The 12,633-nt window shown below is 45.1% G+C and overlaps 1 protein-coding gene across 3 annotated transcripts in view; it reads right to left on the bottom strand.

Annotated features, from left to right (window-relative positions):
• Positions 1-12,633, bottom strand: part of HEMK1 (HemK methyltransferase family member 1) — a 151,189-nt gene that overhangs the window by 53,677 nt on the left and 84,879 nt on the right. The window lies entirely within an intron of this gene.

The raw sequence follows: 12,633 nt of genomic DNA, 5'->3' as shown, positions 1-12,633 counted from the left end.
TCAGAAAAAAAGTTTAAAGACAAATGACAAAGTGGGCCTACGAATAAAATTAGATTAGAGGTTTTCAGTATTCACATGACATAGACGGATGAGTGCACACAAACCTTCTCTTCCAAATTTTAGCAGGAATTTTTTTTTTTTAACTTGAAAAAGGTTATATTGTTCAAAGGAAGAGGCTGCTGGTAGGCAAAATGTAGACCAGACAGAAGAAAAATCGTTCTAACGAACGGCTTCACTGTTAGCCTAGGCAATAAACTTCAAAAGGAAACTATGAAAAGGATTCCTGTGAGTAAAATACGGTTCGGGTTTTACACAATAACCCAACATCATGTTATGCTTTAACATAATAATTTAGAGGGCTTTTGGACTGGGAAAGGGGAGGGAATACAACAAAGCTTCAGAACTTTAGCTGATATCCATTAAAGATGAGACTCAACGAAAAAGGAGATTTTACTGCAAATCATTGGTGGCTTAGTCCTTGCAATCTCCTTTTACTCAGCTGTGGTAGTGGCCACAGCTGGAGACGTGTTGGGCTAGATGGCCCACAGGCCAGCTCCACATAGAGCTAGTCCTGCATTCTTGCAAAATCACCATTTGAATAATTTAAATATAGAAAAGAGCAGACCCCAGAGAAAGCAGCCGCCCCAGCAGAGGAAAGGACCCAGTCAGAACTGCTCCCAGTACCGGCTGGTACTGACATACCAGCCTAGCTTTGCAGAAGAGGGTTTCCTTTTGCGAACAGGAACTGCTCTCACCCTTTTGCTCCTCTTTCTCAGACCTTACTGGCAAGGGTTTCCTCCTGAATACCGTTACTTCCCAAATGCAGTGTAACTGCACTTTGCATCAGCTCAGATTTGAGTTGAAAAAATGAATACAATGTCAGTTTCTGTAAAAATATCTATTTTAAGAGAGCGCTCTATATACCCAGGAAAGGCATTTGCTCTAATGTACCCCCATGCAACTACAGTGACAATAAAAACTTGAAATAGTACTGGCTACTGCAGCATTAGATTGCCCAAACATATAATCAGAGACTTGGTATTTCTCAAAAACCTATGATATAAATATGCCAGATGGAAGGACAAAGGAAAAGCTGGTCAACCAAAAGTCAGTGGCAGAGCTCAGCCAGGACTCGGGTTTCTTGGACTGACGCCCAGCACTCTGCGTAATGCCATCATGTGATGCCTTCATCTAGAAGATACGCTGCAACTTTCCCAATTGTGGCTGTCGGAGAAGTGCTGCTCTTATTGAAACAGCCCTGCCTAGGAAACCTGTAAAACAAAACGGGCAACATCCAGCTTCGTTGCCCATTGAGTGATGGGAATTCATTTACTTCAGGGCTGAATTTGGACCACTTAATGTTCCTAGTTTTCAGACAAGGATTTTATCCCTGGGGTAATTCTGACATGAATTTGTCATTAAAGGAAATGGTAACACTGAAGTGCGGCTTACTTAATACAAGAAAAACTTCCCTGCACACACTGCCTCACCAGCATGCATAAACACTAGCCCAGACATTTATTTTTTAAAAGCAAAAGGAAAGCTCATCGTGCATTGTACAGTTAAGTTCTGGCTTCACTTGAATTCACCTACAAATATGCCAGTCAGGACATTTGCAATGCAGCTTTGGGATGTAAACATTACTCCATAGAAAACTGAGCAGACAAACATGGATTGATCTCAGCTAACTAATTTCACATTGGCTAAGACAGAGCTTTCAGTGATGACAACCCCTAAAAACAACAGATCTAGGTTTCATTTGTGACAAAGAGTCCGTAAGACCCAGGGCTAAGCTCCTGGGACGCCCGACCCATCCAACTGTCCCTTGCTGCTTATTCTTCAGAGGGTCACTCAATGCAAACCGGGAGCGCGATTTAAAAGCTGATCAGAGAGACTGCATAGTCTAACGGCAGGACTGTCTCTTCCCTAGAACAGCAATATGGCTTGAAATCTAGTTTACAGAAGGCAGAGCTGTGTTTATACTTGTCAGAAGTTACCCAACTTGGCCATGATTCCTCCCATCATGCAAGTGTCATCGCAGTCATTGCCAAACGCTGCCGAGGCAGAGTTCAAAACTCTACCTCCGAGCCTGTAAATATCAAACATGTTGCACAGCGCACATGCTATGTGTTTGCACATGTCTGAAAGTGTTAAGTGGTAATAAAAGGTGTTGTTATGATTAAAATGTAAATCTGAAAAAGCCTAAAACATGACCTAATATTATTTCCAGGGAACTTTTTGGAAAATCTCTGTAACTCTTTTTGAAAATACCTCCCTCTCTTCTCAGCCTTTGTGTTTGGAATACTCCTTACGTTCTTTTAAGACTCTTTGCAAGTCACCCCTCTTTAATTCTCTCCCTCCAGTGCTGTGTTATGAAAGTCACCTTGGCTGAGAGGCGCTGGGCAGCATTTTGGAAAGAGCACACACAGAATAGCACTGCAAGACTGCTGGAACGTGCCGGATCAGCTGGGGGCTGAATGGTCCCCATATGGGGCCAATATGCAGACTCCGTATCACTCTCTTCTTTCCAAGAATATAGGAGATTGAAGGCTTTCCTGTGCATCCAAAACCTTGGATCTTCCTGACCAGATCCTTCGGAGGGAGGAGCGGGGTCAGTGTGACCTGCCAGGCTGCTGACTCAGGGGTATGCACAAGCAGCAAGCGTGTGCAAACGTTTAATGACCTCAGTGCCTCAGGATACTGAAAACTAGGGTTTGGTCATTAGGGTAGTGCGGAAACACTCTGCTGCAGAAGTCCTTGATTCTGTACCAAAGTGAGTAGCTGCACTTTCCACTTGCAGTGTAGACCAGTCAGATGAGACAAACCGGACTGGCGTGCCACTCCTACAGCTGCCTGCTCCTCCGCTCAGTCCATCTCTCTTCATCCACACTATTTTCCGACTGACATACTCGTGCACCCCCCGGCTGCCTATAACCTTATAGCTTGGCTCTGGGTTAAGGGCAGGATTTCACCCTGCTTTGCCAATCCATGCGTCAGGCAGGGAGGAAGCCAGATCCGCACACTCCTAGCACGCGGGTCCCTCTTGTTCGGATGTACTGTGTGAAGAAGGTACCTGAAGGTTATTACTGTTTACGTCCCTTAGCTCTCTACTGGCTGTCTGTATAGTACAGCCTGTCTTACCTGAAAAGATGAGCCTTTATTACACAAACCAGTACAAATCAGGCACACAGCCAAAACCAAAATAACTCACCTTGGTGTCACATCACAGCGTGACACGGACTTGTGTAGTCAGTGAAAATGTCCCATGCTGGCTACTGTTGTTTCCTAACATAGAATTGTACTAGCAGATTTTGACAGAAAATACGCATTGAGCATCATGTTGTTATTACTTCTTCATTTAAATTACGGTTTCCATCACAACTACTGGAAGGGGAATTACTACACTCAGTCTTGGATGGGAAGAGAGGTGAGTTCAGAAACAGACGGTCCACTCTATAATACAATCGGATAACTCCTGCCACACATTCTCAATCCAGTCCTACTTGACTAATAAACAATAAAAATAAATATATCATCTTGCTTATGCTTCTTACCCCATTTGCGGGAGGCAATACGCAGGATTTTGTATGTTGATTTTGCAGTTTATCTTTTATTTTCCTTTTGGCCTGTTATCACGCTAATAATTGCCTCCTTTGTCTTAGCTCTTCTTAGAGGAATTAGCTGATGGAAGAGCAATACTCTGTCAAAGAGCTTCTTAACCCTTTTCCTGTGAGCCAAAAGAAACATTCTCTTCTTACGCTTGGGTTAAGGGAAATAGGTAACTGTCAAAGGAACTGTTTCTTAATTATCTCTTCCCACTCCCCCAGCAGCAGCACCCAGCATCCCTCTTCAGCCCATTACTTAGGTGGAATTAAAACCCCAAAGGCTTACAGCAAACGCTATATATCCCATAGCGATCCCTATAGGTAGCATCATTAATTCTTACTGGAGCAGAAACGGAAAGGTCTCAAAATTCTCTCTGCAGTTATTGACAAAACAAATGACTTTATGGAAAGGGAACATGTTACAGACACTGGTGGATTCTAGGTAGCCAGCTATCTCAGGTAACGACCCAACAAATACTGGATGACGTAGCAGCTGAGGTCAACACTCCTCACCTTGACCAGCTACAGAGATATAAATATTCCCTATGCCTTGCTGTTCCAGTATGTTTGCTTTCTAAGATGAGTACTTCAAATGACAGGAAAATCACAGGAAACAAAAGTATGAAGGAATTATTTTTTTTTTTACCCTTGCCCTCAGACCTTCCTATGGCTGATATAATCCTTACAGCAGTGGTGTTTTGGAGGCAATTGATGATTAAAGCCTACAAAAGGAAGCACTTCAAATTATGTCAGGGAACACTGATTTTTCATGTATTTTTTGCCTCGTAGAGATGGCTTTTTGATGCAAAGGGAGATGAAGTCAAATGAGATTTATATGTTATGGTATTAACCAAAGGAAAAGGGGAAAAACCAGTCCCTTTATCATCTCTGTCCTTCATGCCAGCTGGAACCACTGCCAAAGAAAGAGCCCAGCTCAGTACTGTGGAAGGCCCCCCCCAAATCATACACGTGTGTTTGTGTGAAGAACACTGGTGATCAAATATCGTTCACACAGATTCGCTTCAGCTTCCAGCCCCAGTTTCTAAACCTCAGGATCAGAACGTATGCCGAGATGATTCTGCTAAAAAACAATACAAAATGTGTTCTGAAGTCTTACTCCAAGGACACGAACCTCTTAACTTGCCCCCGTATCCTGAAAGAACCACGGCTGTGATATTTTGTAAGAGCAACAAGGAAAAGGACAGTGATACACGGATACTAACAAACCCATAAATAGTCAAAGCGATGGAGTCAGTATAGCGAAGTGGCAAAGACATCAACAATCTGCACAGGAAAGTCTCTGGATATTTGTGGGTTTTTTAAATTTGATTATTTAAATCTATAAACATCAGCAGCTTTTTTTTTTTTTTTTTTTTTTTTCCCTTTTTCTCCTTTCCCAGTTGAACAACGTGCACACTCAGGGAACATAAGGAAAATTGGCAGATAAAGGAAGTTTCCTCTTTTGTTCCTCTAAGGCAGAGAGATGTTGGGCTTTGTGTGTCACCTCTGTGGCCTCCAGTGGGGAGGCAGGAGCTAACAGGCTGAGGCCACCGGGACTGAATGTACATCTCCTACACGGCACTTGACAGAAGTGCCTGGATGAGCGGAGTTTTCATGTCATTCCTCCTTTCTGTTCCCTGTACTGGTGATCTGCTTTCCACATCATCAGAAAATACCCGAGAGATACAAAATCATCAGTGGTGACCAGCCTGACCTTGAGACACACAAAGCCAGCTACAAAATTCAGCAGCTGAGGACAAAGTGGGACTATTAGAGGTACTTCAAACCCTACACAGTTACCAAGTAACAATTTCACATCTGTTTTAAAATGACAGCTCTCCCTGCAGAAAGTAGGTCATTCCTTCAATGTCAAATTCAAAACAGACTGACCGTAGCTGTGTTCACTCAAACCGGTTATTCTAGCTATCAGGCAGTTCCTAGCGCTATCCTAAGCTACAAGTAATCCTCTGCACCTTACTGAAAACCCTTTGAGCAACCCAAGAGCAGGGGATGTGCTCGACTCATGCCTGTACCCCAGGGCTGACACGTCCGCACGGGAGGTTGGGTCGGTGGCGCAGAGACAAGGGCTGCCCGTGGAGCTCCCCTGGGCGGGGGGCACGGGGGACCGACCCCGGCTCAGGTCACCCGGACCTTCCTTCTCCGACCTAAAACCTCAACTCAAATCCTCGCCCGGAGCCTCAGGCCACGCGCCCGGCTGGGAACCGCCGCAACGGGAATGCCCTTTACAAACAATGGGCAGAACGCCTGTCACCAAAATTAATGTGGCTCTACCCAAGCCTGAAGAGTCTCCCGCAGTGCAATTTAAAAACAACCTCAAAAACAATTCTGGAGAAATGATTACGGCCAGCGCACAAAGGGGCTGGTACTCGGCGCTGCCGCCTCCGCTGAGGTCAAACCGATACAAGTAACCTTAACAAAAAGAAAGTCAGGCCCAAAGCTATTCTGTACAAAGGTGACTTTTTCTTGCCCTCTGCAATTGCTGCCTCAAATCTGAGCAAGAGCTATTTGTAAGTGGCCCAACCTCCCTTCTTCCCAGCGCTGCCAGAGAAGAGACAAGTCCATCAGATTGGTGGGACAACAAAGGAAAGCATAAGTGACTTAACTAAATCTTTTTTCTTGTCCCTGGGGCAATCAACCACATATCCCCATGCAGATTAAAAACCCACATTTCTAAGCCCGGCTTTGTAAGGTCGGGAAGTAAAGCCGTCTCTTGGGCTCCTAACCACATAAGGTCTTCCCTTGGTCCTTCCCCTCTCTAATGGGAAACCCTCCGACTTGACGTCTCATCCGAGCGCTCCCACCCTATATTTTCACTGGTCTTGCACAAAACCAATCGCTCTGCCCGCCGGGGTGCTGACGACAGACACCCTCTCCCGTGGCGGCGGGGAGCTCGCTGCTGCCTGCGATCAAGCACAGCTGCTCTTTGGAAACTCGCTCTGGTTTAGCAGGAGCAGGGTAACATTAGAGTACCTGAACAGGTCTGACTCCCCACGTCAGCTACTAAGCTTTTAATGGAAAGTTGGATTCTGTTACTAATCACATCTAGCTACACCCTCCTTATGACAAACACCTATTCCACCCTGGTTTTGCTTGACAGAAGATGACTAAGATGATTTGCTTGGAAAGAAACCAACTACAAAAGAGCATTTCCCTCCTGCTATCTTCATGCACCGTAACTGATTAGTTTCATTTCCCTGTGCTGTTAAATGTCAAGTACTTTTGTTATGTGTACATTTATTTTTTTGAGTCTCCAAAACAGACCAAAGGAGCTTGGAAAGATTATTTTCTAATTCTACTCAACCTCCCCTGCTCAGCAAAGTACTTTTTGCCTCTTCCATATGGTGCATTAATATTTTGTAACCTATGCACAATACTTTGGACTTGATTTTCTCCCATATTGGGAGGTGCAGCGCCCAGTTAAGTGACCCAAGCTATGGAAGTGTGTGTGAAAGAGGTGTCACACCCACTACCTGCAGCAGTGACTGCAGACAGCCTAAGAAAAGTCTTCGATGTGGGAATGGAGGAGCCAGTGGGGGAAACTCACATTACTGGGCTGCTCATGCATCCTAGGGTGGGAAACAAAAGCAGAGCCATTTCTGACCTTTTCATTAGCCAAGAAGCAGAGTTAAAACTCTGCTCTAAAACAAATAAATTTGCTGCTGGTTGAGCAGGACCCATCCGCAGATCAAGTGTAACATCAACAGCAGCGTGCTTCTTTCTTCTACTTGAACTTTGAAGAACCACCTATGCAGGCAAGAAAACAATTTAGATCTTAGTGCCAAGAGAGCCTGCAGTCTGAGATGATGCTCACCCTACGCTACAGTAGTGGGAATAAGCCCTGAGTGGGTTACTTTTCATGGCAATAGTTTTGTCATGTCCAGAGCCCGGCACAATCTGCAGGAGGACGGCATAACTCTGCACCGTCAGAGTACCCCGATTTCCCCATGGTTCCGGTCTCAGTTTCAGACACAAGGTAATTAAATTACTTCAGCGAGTTATTAAATTACATAAAATCAACTTCTTGGAAGACACCACGAGTACAGAGAGCAGCAAGCACACTACAAAGCCATGCGCTGGCTTAGCGCACTCTGACTTCTTGATAAAGACAAGCTCCTGAACTCGAGGCAGTTGAAGCCGTTGGCTCCAAAGGTTTGCTGTCTTCCCGCTGGGCAGCACCCAGCAATCAAGTCTGCTCTCATGCAAAGCAGGTGAACGCATTTTCCTACACAGCAGTTTCAGTCCGGCAGCACCCTCCTTGCTCACGTCTCAGGCTGCACCCAGAACAGGCTGCTCTCTGCACTCAAAGGCAAGCAAGCTGGGGGGGACAGCAACTTCCACGTCTTTCCTTTCCACTGCTGTCTTATTTCCAGATTGTAGCACAGGCAGATTGTACATTTAATTTTAATTCCCGTAGGCCTCTGCTGTAAGGTGGTATTTTTTTCCTTCTTCCCTGAATGCCCTCAAACACTAGGCAAAAGGCATTTGGTGCAAATAAAAGAAGATACAAGCTTGAAGTGACTCTGTAAATACCAGAACATCTGTGGGATGACACTGATCCAAAAAGATGAGAGCAGGCCCTACCACCAGATCAGCCCAGAAGTGCAAGCCAAGGAAAAGACCAAAACACAGCTACGATATTTGCAATTCACGTTTGTTTCTTTAAAATAAAGAGGCAAATACAATACAAGTAAAATAGTGAAAGGTGAAGGAAAACATCATACAAATGGGAATATGACCTAGAATTAAAAATCTATAGTGTAAATAAGGAGTGGTAAGTTATCTGCTGAGCTTTTGGGTCTCCAGAAACAAAAATGATGCTGACGGTACCCGCAGGGTACACAGAAAAACCCCAGAAGATGGCCCAGTGCCTTTACCATGCACGATGCTGCAGGAAGCATTAAGACCCTACTGATGAAGGACGTGGTTGAAGCTGCGTGCAGCACTGTCACTCCCTCCATTTCACTATCAGGCTGCAGAAAGGAAACTAAATGAGCTCTTAAAACCATGCAGTCTCAGTCAGCCCTCCCCCAGACTGTCGGGTTTCTGTGGAAAGCCCATTGCTCCCTGGGGTCATTTTCATTGCGCTTCAGCTCTTCCAGGAACTCAGACATGCTGACAGCAGTCCCTCCTCTGCCAAACACCCAATCAGAGCACCGAGGGAGGTTTTTCTAAGGAAGCTAATTGAACATGTTTTATTAAAAAGAAAAAAAAAAACAAAACCCAAACAACTAACACCCACCACTTTGCTCTACGGGCAAATTCTATGAAACACAGAAAACCCAGAGGGCAAGATGCTAAGCACAGGATCAGCTGCAAGTGTTGTTTAGGGAACCAGACAAAGCTGATGATGAACTTTCCCTGGGGTCTGGAAGGGCCAGCAAGACCCACACCTGGCCTGCCCCTTACACCTTGTCAAAGGGGTGTCTCAGGTTGGGGATCAACGTCTGGAAAAGGGGTAAGGAGGCAGTTTTATGTACACTTTTCAGTGTGAGCTGTGGGGCAAAAAATGACTCAGAATTCACCATGTGATGGGAATTGCTATTCACTATGCAAACCCATTAGCAGCGATTACTAGCACACCAAAGTGGTAGAAGCAAGGCCAAGGACACGGAGCACACCCTCTTTATTTGTAGAGCTCCAGTTGCCCTCTCTGTACTGCAGTAACTCATAAAGCAACCTATCTTCCTGCTGCACCGAGGTTCTGAAATCAATCCCAACGTTACAAGGACATAGAGCACTGCAAGGCTGGGAGAGTCATACTTTGATTACCTAAAAAGTATGAGGGGATATACCACTGGGATATAACTCGATGACCCACTTCAATCCCACCTCTACTCTTTACCATCCCATGCACAAGTGGAAGGCTGTCTCAGAAGGGGCCAGAGCACACATGGGGCTGAACAGGAAGGCGCTCATCAGGCATTGGCCATGGTCTTACGGGCTTGGGGACACAGGGTCCCGCAGAGAGCTACGCTGCTCTTGGAGCCCAAGCTGCCGTCACCATGGCCATGTAGTGAAAGAAGCTCAGAATAGCTCCGGTTTGAGCATCTCTGCAACGTGACTTGTTGCAGTATGCGAACTTTTCTCTGGACTTTAAAAACAGAATAGGTCGCTCACTGCTGTAGGTCACAGGTATGGATGTAAAGATGGGGCAGACAGAAAATGAGCTTTGAAACCTCATACACACCATAGCTCTCACTGCGATGGCAAGATAAGTAGAAATATAGCGACATACCACAGCTATTTATAGCAATTGGCTTTCTACAGATTTTTCATCTGAGGTTTTCTAAAGGCTTTACAAAAACGTGCCAAATTCAGCACAGGTATAATTTTATCATGGCTCGAATTTATCCTTAATCCACATATAGGTGCACAAGTCACTAAAGAATATATATAGGAATTACTCCATACATGTCTCTCCCACAAAACAAAGACATTACTAGGCAGCACCTCTGAGCTATGTTAGGAACTGGTAGTCAGGAAGTGTTTGCAAGGAATTTAGGGAGGTGAAACACACTATCCATAAACATAGGCTAGACAGGATGCAAACATTACTGCTCACGTTTTTACATTATATTGTCTTGGGCTCTTTGTAAGTGCACCTCTCCCATCTGCACAGATCTCCAATCCTGTACATGGTGAAGGGCTCAGGCACATCTGAAAGGCAGATAATCATCAAGTTGAAGGATGAACAGGGTTGAGGCATCTTCAACGTCTCCCTGATACCTTCTATTATGCGAGTAAATACACACAAAGGCTTGTGTAGCTGCCAGGTTCATGAATGCGATTTAAATTTCTCTAGCAGTTACAGCTAGAAAACTGTTACCAAATCCCTAATGTTTCTGAGCAGGAAACACCACAAAGTCGCTGCAGATGTGGCTGCTCTCCTCAAGAAGACCTAGCAGCAGGGAAGGAGAGCTCAGTGCAGATGTTCTCACTGCAGCAGATTATCCAGCTGCAAAGGCACCAGACCGCACTGCACTGTGTGGGCTCCCCTGCTCTCCTCTGCAGGCAGCAGAGCTACGTCGCTGGAGCACCAGCAGGTCCTCCTGCCAAAGTGAGTTGTTGCTGGTGGGGTCCAGATCATGCAAACACATCCCGTTTGCATCCAGGAAGTTTTAGAGGCTCAGCGTTTCCAGCTGTGGGGTTAGTGAGGGCTGTACCAGCTCAGGTTCAGCCTCCGCATTGTGATTTACTGTTATCACAGGTGGTATGCACAGCCTTCGAGCTGCTTAAACCTCCCCTTTGGACTGAGAAGCACCAATAAAGACAACTGCTAATGCATAACTCCAGGACACTGTGCTGCTCCTAAACCTTTCACCTGCCTCTCTTCCCTCCAACCTTCTCCCATATAGTCTCATGCAACAGGAGAATAAACTAACAAGCAAGAAGGCAAACGAATAGGGAGAGATATATATACAATATCAGGAGTGAATTAATACATTGGCACTAGATCACGTTGCAACCATATGGTGCTGTGAATACCTTTGGAAGCTTCCCATCCACTGCTGAGCAAGAAATCTGCACAGGCTTTCCCCAAACGCCACCCGAGAGCCAGTTTGCAGGGCATCTTCCAATGCGCTCATTTCAGATTGGACAGATGTCTCCTACGGCTAACAAAAAAGGGAGCCTCATGCCTTCTGCACCTTTCTGAGGTCACCAAAAAGAGATAGGAACAGTTTTTAAACACTATGTTGCAACTATTCCCACTCCTTTCCAGCTGCTCCAAACTCCCTGCTGTGCCAGCCCCTGCTGGATCCATGGACTCCAGCAAGCAGGATTTTCCACTGCAACTCTTGGCACGACAACGCGGCACAGAGAACACCCAAGAGGGCAATTTAGGAACCAAAATAGCATGTGGCACAATCCAGTTAGCCAAAGTGCCATGGGTAGCCAGCCCAAGCTGCAGAGGGCACAGCCACGCTCAGACTCTCAGTCCCAGGCATTGCTCATCACTTGGAAGGAAACCTGCCCAGGCAGGACATAACTATGCATTTAATGTCTGGAACAGAGGGGATTCCTTTGACAGGACAAAGGAAGAATTATCGCAATGTGTTTGTATGTTTAGGGAGGGGTAGGATCTGCGTGCTTTAATATACCAGTTTCCCATAGGAAAAGCAAGCTGATGATCATCCTTATCCTTCAGATTAGGTAACAAATTCATAAAAAGTTAACTAATTAACAGCTACTTTGAGGAATCTTTGCACAACTTGTTTGAAAGCTAACAGATGGAAAAGTTGAGACTTGTTTCCCCTTTTGGAGACGCACATAATAAACGAGTTACGTGCAAACTTCAAACCATACCTTTCCTAGAAGGAAAGCAGATAGAAACCGCAACAACGGATGGATCAAAAAACACTCAAGACTTCACAAACAAAAATGATAATTGCTCTACTACTCTAATGCTGATCTGTGATGGCAGCAAGAAGTTTATGTCATCAAAACCCCCCTCTGTATATTGTCAGTAAGTAACATCTGAAATGCAGGTTCTACCCACGTAAGCAGTAGCTGCTGACATTGCATATAACTGAGCGAATACTGATGTGTGGCACCTGCACCTCTTTATGCCAGTTGCTGCAATGGAAAGAGAGAGAAGCAATAAAGATTTTTTTTTTTTTTTTCTTTATAACTCGGTATAGAATTTCTTGGCTTCCCTCAGCTCCATCCTGCCTGTTTGCTGCAGCAAAGCAACAAGTCACCAAACCAAGGAGTCCTGTGCATTTTAAACATGTGCCTGCATCGAAAAGGAGACTATTTGGTGAAGGAGGGGAAAAATGGAGACATGAAAGAAAAAGCTACCTACACTGTTCTAGCTACACCCTAAAAGGCCTGAGAACAACTCCATTAAAGCAGAGTATCTATGAACAACCCGAATACATTGCTCTCCCAGTCCCTCAAAGACTTAGTATAGAAAAGTGACTAAAAAGAAAATGAACCTGCTAGGAGAAAAAGGAAGATTCCAGATGAAAAGTCTGCAGGCAATCTTCGAAAGATGGCTGCTAAGTGT

Source organism: Rissa tridactyla, chromosome 10, assembly GCF_028500815.1.
Source record: "Rissa tridactyla isolate bRisTri1 chromosome 10, bRisTri1.patW.cur.20221130, whole genome shotgun sequence".
Lineage (NCBI taxonomy): Eukaryota > Metazoa > Chordata > Aves > Charadriiformes > Laridae > Rissa > Rissa tridactyla.
This window is presented reverse-complemented; position numbering and strand designations above follow the sequence as displayed.